The following is a 13,776-nucleotide window of genomic DNA, read 5'->3' on the forward strand; positions in this document are numbered from 1 at the left end:
GATACCAATTCTTTACAATTACTGTAAATAATGTGTTAGATTTCTCCTTGCACTTGGATTGTCTCAATGGGGGAAAGAGACATATGACACTTGGATATATATATAGGAAAACATGGACAATCTCCAGAACACTGCTTTGATCTTGTATTTACTTGCTAGTCTAAGAAGAAAAGGAAGTCAGTGATTATATCAATTGAAAACAAAAAGAAAAAAAGAAGTTAATATTAAAATGTATAAAGTTTATGACCTAAAGCCAACTGTATTATACTGTACTTGTAAACAACAGAAACTTGACAGTTTTTCTTAATTTCCCATTTGCAGTGGTCAAGAAACCAAGAGGTAAACCGGAGTTAATTTTCAAGTCCTGAGTCCGAATGCATGGTTTCCTAAGTCACTGCAATCAAGTTAAATTGATAAAATGAAAGCTTTCTTTTTACTAAATATATTAATGAATCAATCTGAAAGTATGATCATTCTATATAGATATCTATTCCCTGGACCAAATATTTTCATGACATCCATTGTTTTAATGTCCGTATATTAAATTATATTTTACATGCTGTGAGATATCTAAGTTAACTTTCTGTGAAATGAACTATTATACTCGCATCTAAAGTTACCATAATTCCACTGTGAATACTTCTCTACCAGTGATATGGCGGATATGTATGTACACATGTTTGGTGCAGTTCTCACATTACAGCAGAAATAGATATTTTCACAAAAGGTAATAAAGACACTACCAGTATGTCTTCTTTTCAACCTGATCACATCAACATATTATGAAGGATTCTACTTCCAGAACTTGTTGATATTTCGATAAGATATAGAGGAGAGCAGTGACGGGACTATCAAATGAAAACTACCAAATTATTCGCTAGTCATCAACTACCATTACAACCGATGTTTCCGCTTGCATTCGGTTTTTCATTCGGATCACAAATTCCTCCTCGACTTCCTCTTTCGCCATGGAATAAAGTCAGAAATGGTAGTAGACTCTATACTTTTTGGCATGAAACCCTTGACTGGCATGAATTATGATGTAAACATAATAAAGCAAATAATATGTTCAGATTTATTTCCCCCTCGCAGACTCTGACTCAAATTTGTATAATGATTTATGGAATTTTCTTACTGTGCACTTTATCAATAGATAATCATGATATAGTTTTTTATAAATACTTTCCATGTACTAACCATGAACCTGTAATGATTGAACATTAACAGAATGGAATGATTTTTAAATTAATATATGCAGTATTACTTGGTCCTAGGAAAATATGCTGCCTTTTCATTTAGTTTAGTTGCTGTATTCACAAACAGGAATGAAATGAAAATAAATGAGGATAAGACTGAACTAGTCGTATTCAGGAAAGGAGGTAAACTAAAGGAAACGGAGCACATATGGTGTAATAATGTCCGCCTTCGCAGAGTTAGCAGTTTCAGATACCTAGGTGTAACCTTGCAGACCACATGCAGCAGTTTCAGGATCCATATAAGAGCTAGAATTATTGCAGCTCTGAAAGCGATGAATGGCATTGAGAATATCACACAAATTGCAGTGGATACAGCCATGGTGCTTTTTCAAGTAAAAGTGCTACCAGTATTAACCTATGGGCTTGAGATCATAGGGGAATTTCTGAGTTTGAAGCAATTAGAAGACCTGGAAAAGATAAAATCCAGATATCTGAAGCGAGTCCTCAGTGTTTCAAAGACTACAAGATCTCGACTTGTATATGAACTCGCGAGAGAAACTTTCCTGATTGAGGACCTGAGATACAATCTTGTTTTACCAGAAGGCGCAGCATACGATAACCTGTTGCATAAACTTAGAGAAAAAAAGAGGGATATTTGGGAAGACTTCTACTCAACGGAGGCCATGACGAATCGGAAATGGATGGAAACGGGCTACCAACTGAGACACATAGTTACGAGATTGACTGTGCACGGATTCCATTTCAAGATGTGTAAAAACAAAGTTTTTCACGATCCGAACATAAACTGTGTGTGTAGGCTATGTGACCAAGTATGTAAAAGATATCATATCCAGAAGTGTTCCTCGAGGTCCTGCTCGATTAGTGAATTTATTAAGGACTAACACTTATGCAGAGCGCATTAGACGCCACACTGTCTTATCTAATTGCGAACCTCTATGCACATTGTGCGCAATAAAATTTATTATTATTAAAATAAGGTGTAATCCTAACCTTCGTCTGAAATTACCTAACATTTGTATTTTATGAACAGACGATCATACATTCATTAACTTGTGGTTAGGGACACAAAAATACATTTTATTTACCATGAAACATAATGACCACAATTAATTTAATCAGAAATTTTTATCTTATTTTGTAGACCAATGTGTAATGTATGTTACTAGTCTCTATATTTCTGCTTATATCACTAGCAATAAAACAAACATGCTATAAAAATCAGTAGTAAAATACAACAATCTACATTTCAACATTCGATCTTTGTAGTTACTAGCAAATGATTTATTATTAGATACTAGCAGTACCACAATACAAAAGTATTTTACTACTTTCTAACCAATTTCAAACCGAATGAAAACTATTGAATGTTTTCATTCGATAGTCACATTTCACAATCGGTAGTCTACCGATAATTTAAAACATTTGATATTCCCATCACTAGGGGAGAGTAACACATAGTAAGATGTTCTCCTGAAAGTATTATTTCTTCCACTGAATAACCATACAATGCAATGTTATGTTCTGCTCTATTGCTGACAAGAATACATTTTATCAGTTCATATGTAAAAGTTATTTATTAATTCACATAGAAATTCAACATCTTGTTATTAAACATGTTCAGTCTTTTAACTTTCTCTTGTAGAGTATCTAGTAGAAAACACACTTGTGTTACATCGATTCTTGTGTATGAGAATTTTGTTTATTTTTATGAAATTCTATTAGTAGAACAAGAGTGAGCCTCAGACTACAATCCTGACACTTCAAGTCTGCTACCCTGAAGAGGATTAGGAGTTCAATAAACACATAGAGTACAATTTGTAAACAAATTGTGATGCTCAGTGCTGTATATTCACTCAAACTTTGATGGTATGGTTAAATTTTTCACACTATGTTAATCCAAAGATATTGAAAGTCAGTCAGTCAGTCAAACTTTTGGGTTTTCATATTCATGCCAAACTGAACTGGAAAACACACATTGATCATGTTTGTAAAAAAAAAAAAAAAAAAAAAAAAAGAAAAATATCGCGACTGATCTATCTTATGTGGAAATTGAGGGATTTAGTTAGCAGTGACTACCTAAGGATGGCATATTTTGGTCTCTTCCAGTCACACATTACTTATGGACTGTTATTATGGAGGCATTCTTCTTACGTATATAATATTCTTCTAATACAGGAAAAGGTTGTCCGCAAAATGTATAAGGCTGGTGCAGATGACCATTGATTGTCGACCTCACTTCATTAAGCTTAAAATACTGACATTTATAAATTTGTATATTTATGTTTCTTTGACATATGCTAGAAACATAAATGAATTCAGTACTAGGAAAACATTCACATTTATGATATTCGGGAGAAAATCAAACACTGACATCCCCATTCATAGGCTGTCAAAAGCTGCTCACTCACATAAAATTAGTTGTTTAAGATTATTCGATAAATTACCACACCGGACAAGTTGGCCGTGCATTTAGGGGTGCGCAGCTGTGAGTTCGCATCCGGGAGATAGTGGGTTCATACCCCACTGTCGGCAGCCCTGAAGATGGTTTTCCGTGGTTTCCCATTTTCACACCAGGCAAATGCTGGGGCTGTACATTAACTGAGGCCACGGCTGCTTCCTTCCCATTCCCAGGCCTTTCCTATCTCATCGCCGCCATAAGACTCAAATAGCAAAACAATTTACAACATTCTGGACGGTCCACTCCTTTAACGAATCTGAAAAGGAAATTGTATGATTGGTTAATACAAAATCCATTTTATAATACTTCTGAATTCTTAGAAATGCATAATGTTAGTATTAAGTTTTAATAAAAGGTGTTTGTTCATTTAACCTTGTTAATATTACATACTAAATTATTATCAGTTGACGAAGCCTGTTTCACTGTATATGGTCAATGGCAAATAAAGATTCTTGATTCTTGAAACTCAAATATACTAGTCTTCGAAGATCAGAAGTCAGATACATAAAATGCATACTTCGGATTGCAACAGAATAGCATTCTTACTTTCTAATGAATCCTTCTTACTGAGTAACATAACATAAACTCATCAAAAAATATTAAAATCCTGAAGTTACAAAATGTTTAATGATTAACTTTTTACCATGCTTACTGTTTTTGTCAACTTTTTCACAATGATCAACACACTTGATGTAGAAGAGGGGACTTCTCAACTTGCTGAATTGAAAGAACTTTAAATTTTGTTGATTTTGTTCTAGTTTTCAACTTATAGACATGGCCTGAAATTATGGCATTTTTCAGGAAATGTACAGTGGGACACGATATAAATCTACCACTGAGTAGCCGTGGTCTTACTAAGAATGTGAAGAGTCGAGCAACTGTCACTGCTGTTATTCAAATTCAAATGACATTTCCTGCGTACACAAAATGTGAACAATGTTTTGATGCCAATCTGCAGATTTGAGGAGTGTTTTTGTAGAGGCTAGAAGAATGTTGTCTCCACTCTCTTCCGAGAACCAGTGATGTTGCATAGCGGCAGCATTATAAAATGGGCACTGCAGAGTCTCTCAGTTATAACATTTGTATAACATACTTCTAAAACAGCCTGTTTCCAGTCATTCGACCAGGTCAGGAATGGAATGAATGAAGACCCCATCTAGCGGTGAGGATAGGAATTGTGCTGGCTGCCGAAGAATGTCGCACTCCTCTGGGGCAATGATTAATGAACGGCAAATGAAATGATATTGGAGAGTGTTGCTGGAATGAAAGATGACAGGGAAAACTGGCGTACCCGGAGAAAATCATGCCCCACCTCTTGCTTTGTCCAGCACAAATTTCACATGGTGTGACTGGGATTTGACCCACGGAACCCAGTGGTGAGAGGCCGGTGTGCTGCCACCTGAGCCACAGAGACTCACGGAAACTTTTATTGTAGATGCTAATTAAGACATCAATGGCAATTATATATTAGTAAGAGTATGGCTCCAATGTATGGGACCCTCACCAGGAATACTTGATACAAGAACTGGAAAACATTCTAAAAAAAGGTAGCATGATTTGTTCTGCATGATTTCCGACAAAGGAGTAGCATTACTAAAATGGTGCAAACTTTGGGCTGGGAAGACTTGGGAGTAAGCAGACGAGATGCTCGACTATGTGGTAAGTAATTCTCACGTTAGGTCCGTATTGAAATGTACATAAATGAGCTGCTTATTGCTCTACCTCAACAGGTTTTGGGCGCATTGACTCAGTGCCCCGGAGAGTGTAATCTTGTGAACTTGTGATATGCAGCTTGATACTACGATTTTAACCAAGGACATTCTAATAATTTTTTGTTAGACAAACACCTACATTGATATCCTCTTTTTAAGATTTGTAAGAACAATCAGGATCCTGATTATTAACCTTTCAGGTTTGAGTTTGAGGCTGATGATGCCCTTAAAATGGGCAAAACATGTCCCTTGTCACTTTTTATGATAAGATTTAATTCTTAATTTACTAGATCGCTTTGTATTGAATAGGTGGATATTAGAAATAACACTTGTAACATACTTTGTATTTATGTGGTAAGTTTCGAGCTGTCAGTGGTGAGTTGAGGAGGAATGACATAAGTAGAAGATATAAGATCATGAAGTTGAAATTCCAAAGGACAGTTTGCGGCAGGTATTCATTTATAGGATGAGGAGTAAGGGATTGGAATAAATTATCAAAGGAAATGTTTGATAAATTTGCAAGTTTGTTGAAAATATTTAAGAAAAAGCTAGGTAAACAATTACAAATATGAGGCAAACAATTGATAGGGAATCTGCTATCTGGGTGACTGCCCTAAATGCAGATCATTGATTGACTGATGATAGAAGACATGAAGAACAGGAACGTAACCTACTGTTCAGTACAGACTCCAACAAGTTGTATAACATAACCACAAGGTTTGCTTCACCTTTCTACAACCACATTTGGAAAGGTGGGTGAAGGTTTGATACACAAAGTGGATACAACTTTTAATTATGGAAAGAAAACAAAAGGCTTCTCCCAGTTTTTAGGGGAAAAGCCACAAATGCAGCTCAAGGGGATCAATCTTCATACACCAGCAGACTTCTCTTCACTTCATCTTATTTCTCTCTGCTTCTTAATATTATGTAAATCACAAAAAGCAGTAGAGTCTGAATAATAATAGATTTCTTTAGATTCCCTATGTTCAGATTCTTACATTCTAGAGCAGTCTTATTTCCTTTATGAGAAATAAAAATCATATGATCTGTATTGAAGGGAGAGCTCTTAATGAGTACTGATGATATTATTTCTAATATTTTAGAACTAATATGATCATTTTAGATGTGATATTCTATTATATCACCTCGAGACTGTGGAGAGCTTCAAGTACTCAGGAAGCAAACTGATGAAGGTGATATCACAAAAAGAATTGAACAGGGAAATGCATTCTACCCGAGTGTGAGAAACCTGGTATGGAGGAAGGAAGTACCAATAAGTGTAAAGAGGTGATGTATAACAGGTTTTACTGCACAATACTGACATATGCAGCAGAGATCTGGACACTAACAAAAAGACAGGAGAATAAAATCCAGGCCAGTGAAATGAAATTTTAAAGATGACAAGAAAGGACAGAGTAAGAAATGAGGACATCACGGAAGAAATTGGAGTGCAAAATGTTTTACGATGGAATGAAGAGGGATAAACTTTGGTTTGGTCTGGACATATTAAAGAGGATGGAAGAGGGAAGGATGCCAAAGCAGATGATGGAGACCCAGACAGAAGGAAGTGGGGCATGAGGAGACCCAGACTAAGGCAGTTGAAAATGATCAACATCCCAACACAGCAGGAGCTAGATGAGGGAAATGGATGATGATTCCACAATGTACAAATCAGTGGCACTGTCATTTCCAAAAACCTCAACTTTATAGATGTAGCATCTTTAAAACATTAAGGAACATAATGTTGCACACATTATGTATCTAGTTGGTATAATTTATAACAATTGTTACAGCTCATAAGTATGAAGGATGAGTTTTCCTCCTAATCAAAGTATTGATTAGGTGGAAAACTCATCAATAAAATATTGATTAGGTGGAAAACTCATCCTTCATACTTGTGTGCTCAAATTATCAATACAGACAACAAAGTTGATAGATTGTAGTACTGTTACAGCTCTCATTTAATATTACTTTATAAAAGTGATTTCAGAAAGTGGGAGGTTGCTCATGTTATGTTGTTGTAGAATTACAAAAGGTATATACAGAAGTCAGTGGACAAGATTTTCAAGATCCTCTAGAATCTTGAAATCTCATAAAGTTTTGTGCAGCACACTACCTAGCAACTCACAGACTTGGGAACAGGAAAGATAGCTACGCATTGTAAGGACTGTGAAAGTAGTGAAAGCAATGGTGGTGTCTGCACAGAAACTGACCACGAAAGCAACCAGTAATTGCCTTTTTAGTACACCAATTCCAAATGTTCATTACTCATAAATTAAGGTGTAACATGCAACTAAAAGGTTAAAAAAAATGTAAAACTCAGCTCACCCAAGGACGTCAAATATAGTCGTGCACCATGCGAGCCAAACATGTCCTCGGACACTCGTGGCGCTAAAAGCCATATGCTCAATACCATAAATAAATAAACATAAAAGTCACTTCCTTACAACTGATCAGCAACAGCAAAGTACCAAATGGAGCGTTGTTACATGATGAATAGGAATAGGTGAATTAAAGAGGCAGCTTGCACCTTCATGCAAGGCAGTATGTTAGAAGGCCATAAGAAGCTAGTGAGGAGACTCCAAGCAAGCACAATTTGAGAGAAAGAAATGGAAACATCAGCCAGAGCACCCCAGGAGTGTGTGGTCAAGGAGATGAATGTGCTTAGCCATCGAGTAGTCCTGATCTCAACCCTCTGCACTACAAATTGTGATCTTTGTCAAGATATGACCAAAAAGAAAGCCCCAGTGTTGCCAGGCTGAAGCTCTCTAGTGTGAAGTCAGTGATAAATCTCAATGTACAGTAGATACATTATATAATTCTATTGCTGAGCGGCCAGAAACAGAGGGATTGTATACATTTCAAAAAAGATCACTTCAAACAGCAATTGGTGATTTGTAGAGCCTGGATTTCCATGCAAATGCATGTTTTTAAATAAGCTAGTTACACTTCTCAAATATTCGTTTTATGGTTTAACGATTCCAAATAATCATTCTTTTTCCCTGCATGTTTGCATGTTTTGGCCTTTTTACGAGAAAATTCATGCACAATGCATATTTTGAAGATTTTGGATTTAATAGCAAATATTTGGATGTTTAATATTGTATAATATGACTTTTCTTCTGACTTTGGCACATATATAATGTTAACTTGCATGATAGTGCCTTTTACGAATGTTGGTTTGCAGAATTTGGGACCATTTTTTCATGTTATACAGTATGACGGTGAGAATGTATTCCTGGCATCCTGTGTGACAACCAAAGTTAGTACATACGGTAGAGGTTCTATAATCCAATTAACCAGGCACATTTTTATCTGCTGATTGAGTAAATATTGACGTAAGCCGGAAGGCCCCACGTCGATCTCTGTATTTCTTAGGAATAAGGTGTCCCAGTTATAAATTGAACCGTAAATTGTGCATTACTCATTGACGGCTAATTTTTTCATCTATATTAGACGAATAAAACAAGATTTGTATCGCAGTTCTGTGATGCCGCATTACTGAGATAGCAGCTTACAAACCTTGGTTTTGCACTGAACCCACTTCTGTTGTTTTCCTGGAATTTTTTACCCGGAACTCTCACTCGTCACATATCTTTGTTATCGCAGCAGGGAATCGTTATCAATTATTGAGGACATCAAAATGTGTTTGCAATCATCGCATGGAGAAGTAGCTGCAGCAGCTAGAGATAAGCTGAGCAAAGTGATCCATTCAAATCCTGATTTTGAATTCATCAGGCTTATAAAATACGTATTGTGGTGAAGATGCAAAAGACATACATTTTGATCTCACTTTGTCCTAAATATCTTCATTTAAGTAAGCATTTGTCACTTCTTGTGATGTAGAAAGGTCATTTTTTCTTGAGATACCACAACAGATCAAATTACTTTATTATGATTATAGCTATCTTTCTCTTCTGCATTAGATTTCTATTTTGTTCTGTTATGCTTACATTTTCCATGTTCTTCGTGCAAAAGATAAAAATCTCTGATAATTCTCATCTCTTGTGTATGGATGATGTGAATTGTGATATACTTTATGCACCAAGTACACTGCTGGCCAAAATATATGTATTACAAGTGGTTCAAATAAGCCCCACCAAGACTGACAAGTTTTAACCGTGTAAAAAACACCATTAATTTAAATTTTATATTTTTCATTCACAACAATCTTGACCAGCCTACAACGAACAATCAGTTCTAAATCTCCACTTGTGGTTGACAACACATTCTGACATTAGTTATGGTACGTCAAGAACATGAAATTATATAGGAGGGTCAAATGAACCCCGGTTTGTAATATCCTCTTTACCCAAAACTTATGATAGAGGAAGAAGATCCATATTAGACATAAGTTAGATAGAATATGACTGACAAGTTTTAATTGTGTTAAAACTCCATCAATTTGTTACCCACAGGTTTTGTTCATATGTTTAAATTATTATCCTGGCATGTTAGTCTTAAGAAATTATTAACGTTTGTATACTATATATGATTAAAAAGGTCATAAATCTTGACCTAAAGGTTGTCTACAGGCTGAAGATGCCCAAATAATGGGTGAAACATGTACCTGATGTGATAAGTCTACATAAATTCATGTAGATTCAAATCACATTAAAAGTGGAAAGTATTGAATAGTTGGTTTTATTATATTATCCTTGAGATTCTATGCCTACCAACGAGTTTATGTTCGATGTTCAGCATCGGAAAAAATGCATCCTACTGTATAACACCTACAGTGAAACATGGAGGGGGCTCTGTGATGGTTTGGGGTTGTTTCATATTCAGTGGAGTTGGTAGAGTGCACCGAATTCAAAGAACACTGGACAAAAATGGCTACCATTCCATCCTATCTCGTTATGCTCTTCCATCTGGACAACAATGTGGGTTTTTCCTCCAACAAGACAATGACCCCAGGCACACATCTCGCTATTGCATGAATTATCTGGAAAACAAACAGAACTCGGGGGATCTTCGTAGAACTGGACATGAGATGGAGCTTTAAGAAACACTTGTTTTTCACTTGAAATTAAACTGTTAACAACTGTATAGTGTATCCGTATTTCTTCTGGAATACAATATAGTCCGTGAACCAAGCAAGTAACATGAATTAGATTAGCATAAAACACTTGAAGGCCTTAACTGCTTTCAGCATATATGGAGCTGCATCTGTGACTATCACACAAGCACCTTGGAACAACTATTCTCAGTCTCAGTTAGCCACAATAGTTGCAGAGAATCATTAATGAATCTTCCTATAGTATTATAATTAGTTCAAGTACTGTGCATGGTAGAAGATGAGATTTTCCACATTCACATAGGCAGAGCTTAATTATGAAGTTTGTTATGCTTCAACGACATGGCATAACTTACTATAATCTATCAGCTTCATTGTCCGTATTGATGAATTAAGAATGCAAGTATGAAGAATGAGATTTCCACCTAATCAATACTTTATTACAAATGTTTGAAGTTAACAACTTCATACTTGCATGGCATAACTTGTTCATCTAATGATACGTAGATATAGTTCTCTCCAATGTCACTTTGAACTGAGTCAATGGTTGTTATACAGTGACAACAGCTAGTTTTTCCTAAGTGTCGATTCATCTGGTACTTTTTGACTTGCACAGTATTTTTCCATAAAAGAACATAAAGCTGGATTATGAAATGAAATGGGAGTATGGTTTTTAGTGCAGGGAGTGTCTGAGGACATGTTTGGCTCGCCAGGTGCAGGTCTTTTGATTTGACGCCCAAAGGAGACCTGCGCATCGTGAAGAGGATGAAATGATGATGGAGACGACACGTACATCCAGCCCCTGTGCCAGTGAAATTAACCAAGGATGGTTAAAATTCCCGACCCTGCCGGGAATCAAAACCGGGACCCCTGTGACCAAAGGCCAGCACACTAAACATTTAGCCATGGAGCCGGACAGCTGGATTATGAAATTTATATAATGGAATATTGCTAGATACCAAAGCTTTACAGAGGTCTGTTGAAAATGTGTTAATCTCAGACTTGGGTTTTACATGAATAAGGAGTGTGGTTTTTCTTCTGTTTTGATGTGATGTGTGCTGTCGTCTTATAATGTTGTTTCAAGTTGAAATTTTTTCTCACACTTTGCTTCTTTGCTGCACGGACGACCGTGTCTTCTCTGACTTGCTTCATTTAAATCATTACTGGAACATAAAAATACTTATAGCAGGGTATGTGTTAAAGATAGATATCCGCTGTTGTGGAGTATTTTGTAGAACTTTTTATGCTGAACAATTCTTACCTGCATAGAATAGATGTATTTTTAACGGTTTAGCCTGCGTAACCTAAAAAGGGACATGAAAGGCCATTTACTTCGACTTGCTTTACTGAAATCGTTACTGCTTGGCTTCCTTTGGTCATAGATGAATGTTACTATATACCAACCTTTCTCGAGAAATGCTTAACAGAATGGTGAAAACTGAATCAAAATCCATCCAGTGGTTCTTGAGATTAGCCATCACGGACTGACAGACAGATAGGATCTAGGACTTTGTTTTATACTAAGTACACACCAACTCTTTGCGTTGATTCTTCAAGTTATGATCATTTGGATTTCCTATTTTTAATTACTGTATTAGAAAATAGTTTCAAATTCCTTTGCATATTCATAAAAAAATAATGAATAAAATTTTAATTTCACATCAAATAAGCTTTGAAATGAACCACTAATAATGCCAGCGGAGTTTTCTAATAAGTCACACAGAATACCGGTATTTACAAATAAAAATTTGAATAAATGATAGAAACTTCCAGTTCTCCATCAATATAAAATTATATTACTAGGGAGTTTTAGAAAAGAGAACCCTCAATAGAGATGAAAGTCAGTTAAATTGAACATATTGTTCTCAAGTATCTTCATCAAGAAATACAGAAATTCTGAAGCACCTGTTCTTCCACATTTCACTGAATCTTTTAAAATAGCACTGTCAAAATATATTTTACCAGTCTTGAAAATACAAGTAGGAAATTATTTTTCTCATTTATCAGAAGGGGTATGAAGAAACACTAGAAACAATGGCTAAAACATGGATTTTAATGAATAAACTGCTTAGAAACTGTGTTTTCTTGAGCACCAGGAAAAAAGTGATAATCATTTTATTTTATGGTATGATTATATTTTTTTAGCACCAGAAGACCTTTCAGTTGTATACACAGTATTTGTGTATATAGTTTGTTTCTTTTAAATGTAGTATTATTCTATTGTACTTCTGATTAAAATAAAACCAATGATCATTTAATTTTATGATATAACTTAATAAAGAAATGAATGCTCTACCCTACTTAATAAAAAAAGGAGTTAAAATTTGTTCTATTATTGAACTCCTGCCAATGATGAGATATATGAAATAAAATCTACACAGACTAAATAACACTTCAACATGTCTTCATACTGTAAGTTCTTACAGTCTATTTTTAATGTATATTTTTTTGTCCTGGTTGGATCAAAGAATTATGTTCACATTTCAAGCACCCTGCAGTATTCTAAGTGACAGAACTGATAAATGTTTGTTTCACAGCAGTCATTGATTAATGAAGATAATTTTCATCTCCCAAACAGTATAGATACTACACCAGACACAAGGTGGCAGGCAGAAAGGCACTCGAGTCAGCTGTGGGGAGGAAACAATATAGGGGACTTAAAAGAACTACAAGTACTGTATATCCACAGAGATACGTTTGTAAGAATATACGTGGTCCGTTTTATTAATAACTTGAGAAATCCCTTATACGACACAATCATCTCTAAGCCCCATTTTAAGAATATTTGAGAACCAGCCATCTATTGAACTTTACAAGATGTTTAATCTCTTCAAATCAAAATCAAGTCAGGATTCCATTCTACAAGTGTTACAAGCACGAAGTTGTAGTGTTAAGTTTTACTGACTTATTAATCATTGTATTTTAGACTGGAGAACTTAAGCATCAGGAGTACTCCTTAAAAACCTGTGTTTTAATTTAGTTTCAATTTTAATCTTAGTCAGTAGGTAGCAGCTGATGATGTCCAAATATTGAATGAAACATGTTCGGAATTGATTATTTTCGCCATGTTGGTTAATCCTGTCCATATTGACTTATATTCAAATTTCTGTAGAACACTTTCCGGCCTTGTCAATACTTTACGTTTTTTTTTTTGTGTGTAAAAAACCTCCACTGACTTATTATACAAAGAAATTAGTTTGTAAAGTATGTAAAGTATTGACAAGGCGGGAAAGTGTTCTATAGAAATTTGAAACATGTTCTGCGAGTAAAAGGATAATGAAATAATAATCAATGGATTATTTTGTGTACTGAACAGGTGGACCCTCAAATTGTAATTGCTCATACATAGTAATTTTCAATACGGATCATAAC

At 35.4% G+C, this 13,776-nt stretch overlaps 1 protein-coding gene across 2 annotated transcripts in view; it reads left to right on the forward strand.

The window, feature by feature from the left end:
- Positions 1–13,776, forward strand: part of LOC136871607 (cysteine desulfurase) — a 145,209-nt gene that overhangs the window by 111,530 nt on the left and 19,903 nt on the right. The window contains exon 11 of one of the 2 annotated variants that reach the window (XM_067145060.2): positions 322–5,251. The exons of the other annotated variant lie outside the window; for it this stretch is intronic. The gene's annotated coding sequence lies outside the window, so the exon portion shown is untranslated. Of the gene's footprint in view, positions 1–321; positions 5,252–13,776 lie in introns of those variants that run through there. 2 annotated transcript variants of the gene reach the window in all.

The sequence above is a fragment of the Anabrus simplex genome, chromosome 4 (assembly GCF_040414725.1).
Source record: "Anabrus simplex isolate iqAnaSimp1 chromosome 4, ASM4041472v1, whole genome shotgun sequence".
Classification (NCBI taxonomy): domain Eukaryota; kingdom Metazoa; phylum Arthropoda; class Insecta; order Orthoptera; family Tettigoniidae; genus Anabrus; species Anabrus simplex.